General features: G+C 32.5%; 2 non-coding genes across 2 annotated transcripts; both read right to left on the minus strand.

Moving 5' to 3' along the window:
• Window positions 1-1,269: 1,269 nt before the first annotated feature.
• Trnap-agg lies at window positions 1,270-1,341 on the minus strand. Its single transcript has one exon. It is a non-coding gene; the product is annotated as a tRNA-Pro (tRNA).
• Window positions 1,342-2,084: 743 nt separating this feature from the next.
• Window positions 2,085-2,156, minus strand: Trnap-ugg. The gene has a single exon. It is a non-coding gene; the product is annotated as a tRNA-Pro (tRNA).
• Between the last annotated feature and the right edge of the window lie 11,637 nt (window positions 2,157-13,793).

Below are 13,793 nucleotides of genomic sequence, written 5' to 3' on the forward strand. Positions count from 1 at the left end.
AATATGAATTAATAATAAAGGATAACAAAATATATCATTTTAAACTTATGCAGATGATGATAATCTTTACGATGGCATAAGAATAATGTAACTAAGTAATGTCTTATACATTTTTTGACGAAATATAATAAAAATTGACACCGTTTGTGACTTAGTACGAGTATTTTGAATAATATTATAGAAGTGATCTTCTATTGCTTTCAGTTGGATTTGAAAACCTTTCAGGATGGTGAAAATACGTTTAGAGAGTAAAAATTCAAGGATAGTACTTTGACTAAATAATTAACTATAATTATACGACTTTAGAAGATGAAACAACGAAATCTTCGTAATAATTAATAATGAATATTTAATGAACTTTTAATCAACATTTTCAGTTTAAGGATTATTCACCGAATCATTTCTTCGTTTAGCTTTGAAGATTCGTACCTCTACCATCTTCATTAAAAATGCTCTTAATGTAAAATAAGTGCCATGCTGTTTTACGGAATGATTAATTAATAATAAGTAATTTACTATAAAAATAAACCTTAATAAAACAATCAGACCAGATCAATGTTTCATGAAAATTAAGCAAATTATCGTCAAATTCGAATGATGTACGACACTTTAAAATTTATCCTCATAAATTATACATTTATTTTCGTTAAAATTAGATGTAGATCACCCGTAATTTATTTTTTCTTTAATTTTTGTTTGATTATGATTTCACCATTCAATGATTTCATCCTTCTATTGATTTTTTCTTCTCTTGATTTTTTTGGTTTCAAAAATTATCGGGTTTTATCCAATGTGATGGTTAAGTTTAACTCCTTCGCGGTTTTGCTATTATCTGATATATAAAATTCTTGTGTCACGGTGTTTGTAGTTAAACTCCTCCGAAACGGCTTGACTGATTCTCATGAAATTTTGTGTGCCGATTGGGTGATTCTGAAAATCGAACAACATCTATTTTTCATACCCTGAAGTTATACGGGGGGGGGGGGGGGATTAAGGGGTTTAATAACATATATGGCAAAACAACGTTTGTGGGATCAGCTAGTCTATAATATAAAAATGAGTCGCTGAATGTGTTGCTAAGCGCAAAACTCGAGAACGGTTGGACCGATTTCGCTAATTCTTTTTTTAAAATATTTCTTTAAGTACGAGGATGGTTCTTACGGAGAGAAAAATTCTAAAAAAAAAATAATAAAATTAAAGAATCGACTGTTAGGTGATACGAAGTTCGCCGAGTCAGCTAGTAATTTTCTAAAATTCAAAAAATGTTTTGGGCTCGTCCGGGATTTGAACCCGGGACCTCTCGCACCCTAAGCGAAAATCATACCCCTAGACCAACGAGCCGCTTGATGTTTCTTCGAAATTTACTATGAAGTTTTTTAATATATCTACATAGATTACAAATTGTTACTATGTAAGTAAATATCATCATATCATCATCATATATATATTAATTTAGCGTATTAATATATAAGGAAGGTTAAGATGTTGGTCTCCCTTTAAAGAAAAAAGCTCACAATTACTCCACATAAATTTTATATCATTTTATAGATAATTGCTTGCTCTACCGGTATCAGAAATAATAAAAAAAATATTATTGCTTTTGTTTTGTAAATTAATTAATTATTAAGATTATATATTGATATACATTGAGACAATACAGCAAAGCTGCCATCCGACGGCTTTAATTTTGTAACAGCGTCAACATGATTGACAGTCGGTAAATTTTTTGTGCAATTTCAAATCAACTCACGTATAAATACTTTTTTTGTAATTTCGTAAAGTGATAATTACTATACTTATTTAGTGCGAATTATTCGCAAGGGTATTGCTAGTAATATTAATTGTTGTTACAATTTATATTTATATTATGTATATTCTCATTATACAACAATTTTGTCAAACTTTTATAATTTGAAGTTTTAAGTTTTGTTTTAATATTAGAAATTTAATATTGAATATTAAAGTATATTGAAAAAAAATAGAGTAAAAATTTGGAATGTATCGCTTACTAAGTTCATAAAAGTGGCTAATTCTAAGCGAATTTAAAAATAAATTATATAATAATAATTAATTTTAAAAAAAACGGGCTCGTCCGGGATTTGAACCCGGGACCTCTCGCACCCAAAGCGAGAATCATACCCCTAGACCAACGAGCCGCTTGAACGTATTTCTCAAATTATAATTCGTATTGCAGTGGTTAAACACATACAGTTCCACAATATAGGTGATCAACCTCTTATGTACTGACGTCATATCTAACCGGATTTCAAGTATTGAGAACGTGACCTCTCACACTAACGTGCAACGTGTCAATTTTACGTTACACCAATATTGAAATATCACTACGTATACACCTATTAGCATTTATTATTGATACATAATATGTAATTATTATATATTATTATTTTGTATATTATTATTATTTTGCACTACCCAAGTATAGAAAGTGATTTACTCCCACAAAAGGTTGTCTGGTAGATATAGTAGACTAACAGCAATAAGACCGTCTTTGGGGTTGTCCATTAATCACATGATGTTTTTAGCCAATTTTCAACTCCTAACTCACTGTTGTTAGTGTGTGCTGAGGTTTTAGACTAAGATACCAATACCCAAAAATCACGTGTAAGTTTTGTAGAACATTAAAGTGACTCTATCCAGAGTCGTACTTGATCTCTGATCATTTTTAAATTTAATATTAATTTAAATTGGTCCTGAAAATTTAATAGTAAACGTGTTCGACATTAGCTCAGAAAATTCTCATAAAACTGTGGTTAATGTAATAACGTTGTATTATTAGTTTATAAAGCCACTAATGAAAAATTATAAAGCCACGTTCTTAGTGACCTGCATATAATGGTTGTTATCAATGATAAGTATTAAGTTTATAATTTGACTTAAGGTGGTATTACCGTCAGGTGGAACGTACGCTTGTTTGCTACTATCGTAGTACAAAAGAAGACAGTTTTATGTGTATTTAATACAAATACATTTAATTTTGTGCATTAATTAAAAGTTAAATTAAAATAATAATAATAATAATAAACGCTTCACACTCAACAGCCCCCAGTAGGATTTTCCCCTGTCGAGGGTCCGGAAACACACACAATACACAAGCACAAACGCCCAGACCACGACAAACATCATATGGCCAATACAAATGTCTGTCGTGAGCGGGGATCGAAGCCGCGACCGCCAGCGTACAGCCAGTGCTGTAACCGCTGCGCCAACGCGTCGTCAATTGATCTCTAGTTTAGTATATAGTTATAAGCGTTTTAGTTTCATCAAGTATGGAGCAATCCTCTGCATAGTTGAGATAATAAGAAGAGTAGAACTAATTTCAGGTGAGCGAAACTGCAAAAACAGATGTTACATATAATTTTACCATTCATAATTAACTTTGAATGTTCTTATTTCTGTAAGTAATATTAAAAGTTTTAGTTCCTTATTCCGTATTAGTTTTTATACCTTCGTTTATTCCATCATTACGTTAGACTGCACATAATTATGTGAGCCATTGCTGTGCTATTTCGAATAAAATGAACAGGTCATGATTCCATTTCAATTTAGTTTATGCTAAATACTAACATAGTTAAAAGGTTAAATTGTTATTGAAAGAAATGAGTCATAATATGTTACTTGATATGAAATGAAATGATGATATGAGATGATTATGATTTTTGAATATCATATCAAAAATTGACCGCTCCAGCGGGTTTCGAACCCGCGTCTCCGACTGACCGCGTCGGTGAAGATGATTATGATTTCAATAATTTTAATTTTAATGGCCAATACAAGTTACAAAATAACAGTTAAAAAGAAGTAATTATTATTCTTATTATTAGATTTTATATCTTTTAACCATTAATAATTCAATTTTATATAAATGACAATAAGCTATTCAATTCGGTAAAATATGACACCGCACATAATCTGTGGTCGAATGATTCGAAACAGATAGCCTAAAATACAGTGACGTAGGTATGTATGTAGTAATAAATTGTGTTGTTGAGTACTCGAAAATGAATGTTGTTTTTAAATAATGACAACAGATTTTTTACATGATTTAAATTTTAAGTGTTTTATTACGAATAAATGAATTTCGCTAACAATGACTCCCTTTTTTCATTTTTGATCCTATCTCTTTTGATATTTATTCGTAAATCGTATTTTATCTGTTTGTAATGAACTGTTCTTCACGGTGAATTCAGCTTGCTCGATTGACTGAAGAAAGATGTTTTAAATGGTTCTTGTTTCTTGACCATTAAAATATATAGTTACGGCTATTTTAAGTATTTCACCTTATTTGTTAATGTATAAATATGTATATAAATAAAAATGAACCACGAAATATGTACGTGCCAAACATTTGAGTAGTTGGAGAAGTTATATTTCTTTAGGCGCGTTAGGGAAAATGATAGAGTAAATTTTTATGATGCGCATGCACACCGTTACAACAAACTGACACCCTGAAGTTAGCTAGTCAATGAAGAAGAATTTAGCAACGTGAAGTTAGCTAGCCAATAAAGTATAACTTCTTACGTGCGGATATAAGTACAGACACACACTTTTTTGTTTTTATTATTGTTAGTACAAGGTTTGTATTCAAAATAAAATTTAAAAAAAAATCGATATATTTACGAAAAAAATATGACAGTTAAAAGTCTGCTGGGTCAGCTAATTTCATATATACAAACAACTTCGTAGTGTGACGTGTCGTTTAAGCTTTAACGTGTAATGTTTAATGCTGCTTTTAACTTTTGGAAATTCCCTAAGGACAGATAAGCTGCCAGTGTCACTTTTCAAACAAAACTTTTCTGTGTGAAATAATAACACGAATACCTTTGTCTTTGTAGGAATAACTCGTGTTATTCTTATATACTTTTAACAGTTTAAAACTTTAATTCATACGTATAAATAAAAGCCACATAGCTCAATAAGCTTAGTAGTTCTACTTTCCTTTCCGCGCGTTGCGGGTTTGATTTTCGCCTGAGTCTGGGTGTAATATTTGTATTTATATAGTTATATACGTATTTTTTCAATGTATATTTATAAAAAAAATATGAGTATAATAGTCGGCTGTTTACTATATATTGGTTTTTTATTATTTATTAATACCATATATTGATTGAATATGAAAACACGAAATAAAATACAGAATAAAACACACATTTTTATTTGTAGGAATAAAACAAAATTTAAAAATTTCTATACAATAGCGATAGAAAATTGAGAATAATAAGAATTATGAATAACCTCTCCAAATATGTGTATTGTCATACTTTAAAAACAAAAACATATAAATAACTTGAAATGAAAATGTAATAAAAACTCGTAACAATATTTCATCGAGAAGGTATAAAACTGCCACAGAACAACAGACTGAAATAAAATTGACGCTATGAAACAAAATTTTCAACATAAAATGGTTGAGTGGTTCTGTCGGAGTGCTCTTGAGCGCCGCAAATGAAATAACCCCTCTTCGTTCCGAGTATCAATACTATACGGGTGAATTGGATTTTTTTCCTTCGAATTTAATGAACACTCGATTTCTATACTAGTTGAATGCTTCTCCATTGTAACTTAGTTTATATTTTTTCAATTAAAGTTAGATCAAATATAGACAACGGTTTACAAATTTTGCGTTTGTGTCTCTTGTAAGTTTAATTTCACTTCATTTAAAAAGCATATCAAATTGTTTTTCTATTAAAAGCATTTGACTAGAACAAATTTTCACGACTATAAATAAATGAAAGCTAATTTCTTTCTCTATTAGCACACAACCAATAAAGGTACCATAAAAAACGACGGTCCCCTGTCGTTTCTATTTAAAATATAATCAAATCGGCAATAATTGATTGGTCTCTAAAGCCTCATCATTTAGTTGTCGAACTGAATAGAAATTGCTTTATTAGTGAAAAGTCTATTGATTAATAACGGTCTCATAGTCATGTCATGCAGAGCGTATACTGAGTTGATTAAGAAGTTTTATTTTTCTTATCCAGAACAAGCGATTTGCAGTGGATAAACAGAGACTGTTAAATGGTAGTTGTCTGTTTATTGCAACTCTTATAGTAACGAGTTTATTGCTTTTCCTCTCAACATTGCAACATTTATTTGTCTCTGTCTGAGATATCTATCTAGTTATCATATATATGTTTACCAAATACGTGTCCAGTATGCCAGTTAAAATGTATTTTCAATATGTACATAGTTGTTTTTACTTTTACCAAACTTTTATTTTGGAACTAGACTAGGTTTCCACCTATGTCCAGTCGTTGAACCAAGTTTCTACAATTTACATTCTAGACTCTCACTTCAGCCTGCAATATCCCACTACTGGGCATAGGCCTCTTTCCCCGCGTAGCGGCAGGATCAGAGCTTAATCTACCACGCTGCTCCAATGCGCGTTGGCGTATATATTCCCTACTATGAGTAACGATCGCTAACAGGTGTACATTACAACAACCGGGACCAACGGCTTAACGTACTGTCTGAGGCACGGTGGGGAGACCCACAAGGACTGCACAAACACCCAGACCACGGTAAACACCTCTACGGCTAATACAAATGTTTGTCGTGTTCGGGGATCGAACGCTCAACCGCCAGCGCAACAGGTACAATCCATGGCTGTGACCGTTGCGCCAACGCAGCGTCTTCACTTTCTAGAGTACCTCTATCAAATTATAAAGTCGTAACTGATACATCATCCTGATACTTTGTTTTAAATACATTGTATCTATGTCATTTGAAGATTTCCACATCCTTTGGATAAGGATTACTAATCCTTCTGTCGACTTTCATGACAATAAGATGTTTATCTAAAACTTAAAGATAAGATGTCACGTGACGCCAGATTTTTCTCTCGTGGAAAAATTGCATATTGTGGTACTGCTGACTCCGAATAAGTGCACCAACGACTATTCCTTCTGTAAGTCTCGCCTAAGATGTACAGTACTTACCACAACATTTGCACCAACTACTTCGGAGAGGTCTGCGGTAAGGGGCTGTTTTCGGAATAAACATCTCCTATCGATCTTATCCTTCCGTAGTAGAGTTTTTTACTTGTTAGAAAACTTCATAACGAAATTCAGTTTTTCCAATTTCTTCTTAGCTGTAATAATATATAAGTGAACTTGGAGAGGCTTTTTTTACAGGAAGATGTTAGTTTTGGAATACCAATAACAAACTTCTTTTTCCTTAAATACCATTTATATACAAACAGCTATCTAGGCTAAACTCTTATTATGTAAATAAAAATATGTATAAGAACATTAATTGATATATAATTATGTATTTATGGTATAATCATAAGGTTTATATTTATATATGATAGTCCATTTTTGTATCACAAAAATCATTAAAAATTATTAACTTTAAGGTAAGTAGTATATCTGAGTCTTTAGGAACACCATTACATCAATCATCAATACATATAATAAAAATGTAGCGGGTCACCGTCTGTACATTTAAGATATATGAGAAATAAGTATTATTGGGACCTTTATCAATGCAAATAGTAACCAAAACAATGATTGTCAGAATTTTTGTCTGCTTGTCTGTGTGTTTGTACACGCTAATCTCAGAAACGGCTTATCCGATTTAGATGTGGTTTATACTAATATATTTTAGCAAGCTTAGCTTAAGATTCAGTGTTTAATTCATGTCAATCGGTTCATAAATAAAAAAGTTATGCGAATTTAAAGAATCACGTGGATAATATAAAGTTCCAAATAATAAAGTATATTCCACACGGACGAAGCGCGAGCACAGCTAGTTCATAATAAAATAATAACGGCCTCATTATTACATAGTGCATTTAAACCACTATGATTGTTAATAATTAATGTATTCTAAGAACACATATTACCTACTTAGTATATATTTGAATATTAAATATGTATCAACTAGAACTACATGTACTCCTATATATGTACTACTTATATCTGCGTTACGATGAGCGCAATATGTATTTGCTTTCTCTCCTTTTATATAAATAATATAATAAGAGGCCGAAAAATATCTTATAATATTTTTTGCTCGTGATTTCGTCTAGCTGATCGGGGCTTTTTGTACGTTGTATTTATTTGAACCCTTGTTCTTTTAGGCTGTCAGAGATGATAGGATTAAATAACTGTAACGGGTGTTGAATAAAGCCAAGTTATTTTTTTTTCTATATATAAAACCTTGTTAGTTTACCGATCCGCTAAAAATACCTATATAGTGAAGAATCTATAGATCTATAGTATCGGATTATTGAACAAATCGTATAAGAGACAATATGTCTGTGTATCTTACACATCTGTGTTTCTTTTGTTATCTGTATCGTAGCACGAAATCGAGGCCCAAAACTATAAGATGACAAATAATTAATGACGGCTGCGATCGGTCACTTTTGGATATTAAACGTGTTGAAACCCCGCTAGCTGTAGTACTGGTCGTCACTTCGTCGTTAACTAGCCATTTCTTGATATAATTAACATTACGTAACTTTATCAAGACGATAAATTTTCGGTGTTCTATAAAACTTTGATTATGTTTTTAAAATATGAATATATATTCAAGACCGACTTTTTCACATCAACCTTGTGATGCAATTTTATTCATTCGTTATTTCATGTACCAAGCAATTGAAAGCTATAGATACAAATTTACTTATACACCAATAGCGTTCTATGGATTTTTCCCAATATCGTAAACGTGGAAAGCGCAACAGCTGCATCTATGGCGAATGGCCTTTGTTAAAATCGCAGTATTGTTCATTATAGTAGAAGCTATTGTAAGAAGTTTTGTAAATATTACGTTTTCAATAATTTTACTTAATAACTTTTAAAATGATAACTTTTATATTCCTTTGTCAGTGAAGTATTCTCGTGAGATTTACAATGGTAGTAATAAATCGCTTCAGCCTGTAATATACCACTGCTGGGCATAACCCTCTTTCCCCATGTAGAAGAAGGATCAGAGCTTAGTCCACCAAAATAAAAAATAATGTAAGTTAGTAATTATATTACTAAATATCTACTCTTCGATTTGTTAGTATTATTTTATTTATTATAAGACAATAATTATTATAAATGATTACATTTAATACAACCGTTTTGTTGATTTTACACAGGTGAAATACACTAATCCTCTTACACGGATTATAATATTAACGATCACCGCGGAGAGCTTTGTGCGTCAATTCATTATGCGATATGAAACCATTTCGCTGGTCAGTGGATTTTAACGATTTAACACAATACCTATTACATTCGCTACACTTATAGCGTTTTATTCGCGTTTAGTGGTCCATTTTTATTTTAAGAACTTGTGGTATAATTCGGTATTTTAAGCCTTAACGTATATTAGCTCGAATGAAATTTTATGTAGGATCGAACACTCATTTCGATTTTTTTATTATTTAAAATTAACATCCACGGGCTCTAAATGCCCATGCCTTTTGTTGAATATGCATTATGATACCACAGGCGATTTATTAGTCGAACTACAGTTCGACAGTCTTATGACTGCCTAGTAAAGTTAGGACGTGGTCCGAAGCTGACGGATTTTGTTTTTATTTTTTTATATAACATACATGTAGACTCATACATGCACACAGACATACACACATACAGATAGATAGAGATACACTACACTACATACATATACATTCATGTAATTACTTATCACTATTGTCAGTGTAGTAGAAACAGGTGTTAGTGTGTCTTGTTACCGCTACTTCCGCATGAGGCACACTGTCGTGGATTTGTAGCCTCTCGGTCTTTGTTTGTGCTTGTGATTCATAAACGGACATGATGCGCGATCATTCGCCAGTGTCGTATCCGTAGTCTATCAGGATTTTTTCTTTCCTGCGTATAGACCAAGTATAGTGTGTCTCGCTGAACTTTGGGTATTGCCCCGCCAGTGTATCCATTAACTCAAAAACTGATGACTATAAGACATTCATTTCGATTAAAAAAAGAATTATTTCTTTTAGGTAGTCGCTAACATAGAAATATTTGGTAAATCAATAATAAAATAATAGTAATGTTAATAATAATAATAATAACTAAGATTAATAGTGGTACTCGGCGAATTTTAGTAATAATACATTTTGAGTTATTTATAATGCGACATATTCTGATTGATTCTTTACCTCACTAAGTATAATTGATTGCATGTTAATGTTAAACATATGTTTTAAATACAGTAAATATTCAAGATCGGTTTCAATTTCAATTCATTTTTTATTTGGTAGGTCAGAAGTTGCAGACATAACAACCTTCAAATAAATGTTACCACAAAAGTTGCGATATGTATCAGCCAAACAAAATACATAACTTTATATAAATAATTTTGTATTCCCCAAACCCACACAATTACACACTGGGAAAGCGATTTCACAAATGACGGTTTTATCGCTAAAAGAGTTATCTTTTTCATGTACAAGTCGGAGAAAAGGCATGAATTAGAATAAAGCGATACACACTTAGGAATTGGTATAAAATAATATATGATATAGTACAAGACTATCCATGTGGTTTACCTGCGATTATTTTATATTTGTATCACTATGTGGTTAATTTTACGTATGATTACTACGTATTAAGTACGTATGATTTTTTAAACGACTTCAAAAAAGGAGGAGGTTACTCAATTCGACCGTGTCTATATATATATATATATATATATATATATATATATTATGTATGTTCGGGGATAACTCCGTCGTTTATGAACCGATTTTGATAATTCTTTTTTTGTTAGAAAGGAGATATCTTCAGTTTGGTACCAGGATAAGGAAACCAGGATCTGATGATGATATCCCAGAGAAATCGAGGGAAACTCTTGAAAATCCGCATAACTTTTTACTGGGTATACCGATTTTGATGATTTTTAATTTAATCGAAAGCCGATGTTTATCATGGGGTCACATTTAAAGTTCATCGAGATCTGATTACAACTTTTGGAGTAATCTTTGATAATGCGTATTTACTTGACTATTTTTCGTCTACCTACTTTGTATTACTTGTCGATATAATTGAAGTCGGTTTTTTTCGTTTGTCTGCAAACACGATCGCGACGGAGCAAAATAAAAAAAAATTGCCATAGCACGCGAAAGGAAAATGCATAAGAAACAAAAAAGTCTTAATTATATATCTATACGAATAAATAAAATTGGAGTGTCTTTTTGTAAAATCAAAATAGCCTCTTTTTACTAAGCGCATATGGACACGGTACACATACCAAAATGACATTTTTCACTGTTAGTTCCGGCTAATCTCTGAAACAGCTGGATCGATTTTGACGAGACTTTTACTGGCAGATAGGTGATATTAAGGAGTAAGTTATGCTACTTTTATCTTAGACATTTATTTATTTTATAACTCTGCGAACTGAACAATAACTTTTTTGTTAAATCCCACGCGGACAAAGTCGCCGGCACAACTAGTCTATAATATATATAAAAGCGAAAGGTCACTCACTCATCACGAAATCTCCGAAACTATAACACCTACAAACTTGAAATTTGGCAGGTAGGTTCCTTATAAGACGTAGGCATCCGCTAAGAACGGATTTTACGAAACTCGACCCCTAAGGGGGTAAAACGGGGGTTGGAAGTTTGTATGAAAGTCCTATGTTTTTGAAGTAAGAGACTTGAAATTTAAAATGTAAGCTCTATAGATGGTGAAAAGGTGTCCAAATAGTGAATCTTTAGAAATTAACTCCCTTTTGGGGTTAATACAGGGGATGGTAGGCTGACTTACTCATCGCGAAATCTCCGAAACTATAATAGCTACAATCTTGAAATTTGGCAGGTAGACTCTTTATAGGACATAAACATCCGGTAATAACGGATTTTAAGAAACTCGATCCCTAAGGGGGTAAAACGGGGGTTGGAATTTTATATGAAAGTCCTATATTTTTGAAGTAAGAGACTTGAAATTTAAAATGTATGCTCTATAGATGGTGAGAAGATGTTCTAATAATGTATCTTTAGAAATCAACCCCCTTTTGGGGTTAAAACGGGGGATGGTACGCTGACTCACTCATCGCGAAATCGCCGAAACTGTAATAGCTACAAACTTGAAATTTGGCAGGAAGGCTCCTTATAGAGCGTAGACATCCGCTAAGAATGGATTTTACAAAATTCAACCCTTACAGGGGTAAAACGGGGGTTGAAAATTTGTGTGAAAGTCCCATGTTTTTGAAGTAAGAGACTTGAAATTTAAAATGTATGCCTTATAGATGATGAGAAGGTGTCCAAATAATGTGTCTTTAGAAATCAACTACCTTTTGGGGTTAAAAAAGGGGATGGTAGGCTGACTTACTCATCGCGAAACCTCCGAAACTATAACAGCTACAAACTTGAAATTTGGCAGGTAGGTTCCTTATGAGGCGTAGACATCCGCTAAGAACTGATTTTATGAAACTCGACCCTTAAAGGGATAAAACAGGGGTTAGAAGTTTGTATGAAAGTCCTATGTTTTTAAAGTAAGAGACTTGAAATTTAAAATGTATGCTCTATAGATGGTAGAAAGGTGACCAAATAATGTATCTTTAGAAATCAACTCTCTTTTGGAGTTAAAACGGGGGATGATAGGTTGACACACTCATCATGAAACCTCCGAAACTATAACAGCTACAAACTTGAAATTTGGCAGGTAGGTTCCTTATAGAGCGTAAACATCCGCTAAGAACTGATGTTACGAAACTCGACCCCTAAGGGGCTAAAACGGGGGTTGGAAGTTTGTATGAAAGTCCTATGTTTTTGAAGTAAGAGACTTAAAATTTAAAATATATGCTCTATAGATAGTGAGGAGGTGTCCAAATAATGCATCGTAATCTATATATATATAAAAGAGAAAGGTCACTGACTCACTCATCACGAGAACTCAAAACCGCTGGATGGTCTATCCATCCAGGTTGGACAAAGATAAAGTTTGGCAGGGATGTAGATTATAGTTAGCAGACGTCCGCTAAGAACGGATTTTACGATATTCCATCGCTAAGGGGGTTTAATTGGGGTTGATAGTTTGTAATGAAACATATACAGCCTGAAAATAAAACCAAAAATGTGGTGTATAGAGAGGTTTTATAAAAATAACTATTAAATTATAGTAAATTGTGCCGTCAAAAAAGTTACTCAGTTTGATAAGCATTTCAAGTGACTGAAATAAAAAAATAATTTGCGTTAAACATCTTAATAGTAATACATATCTTCATAACCACGAGGACGTAATCGCGGGCAACAGTTAGTGTATTATAAACAAAGTCCCCAAAAGTTTATGTGATCGATTCGCTCAAAATTTACTGAACGGATTTTCATGCGGTTTCACCATTGTAGAGAGGGCTCCACCATTGGCAAGAGGAAGGTTTACGGAACGGCTAAGCCGATTTTGATGAGAGTTTCACTGGAAGTTTGCCGGCAAAACTTTGTGACACACTAATTTCAACGCGGGCGAAGCCGCGGGCACAGCTAGTATATATATATATATAGTAATATGTGTGATATAAAAATTATATTCTAATTATAACAATTAAAAGATATAAAAAAACACAAAAATTTTTTCATTGCTATGGCCCATGTTTCTTGGAGACAATCGATGTTTTAGGAGTAGCCTAATCTAACATTTGGTTTTTGGTTTTTCGTTTACACGGTTTAAAGGGCATCTATTCTACTCACTATTTTCATGGTGAGGCAACTATCCATATAGGTAGGCATCTATCCTCAAAAAAAAGGGTTCACGAAAAGCTAATTTCTGCTTAATCTGCATTGGCTAGGTTGAAAAAAAATAGTCATAATTCAA

This window comes from Melitaea cinxia, chromosome 3, assembly GCF_905220565.1.
Source record: "Melitaea cinxia chromosome 3, ilMelCinx1.1, whole genome shotgun sequence".
Classification (NCBI taxonomy): domain Eukaryota; kingdom Metazoa; phylum Arthropoda; class Insecta; order Lepidoptera; family Nymphalidae; genus Melitaea; species Melitaea cinxia.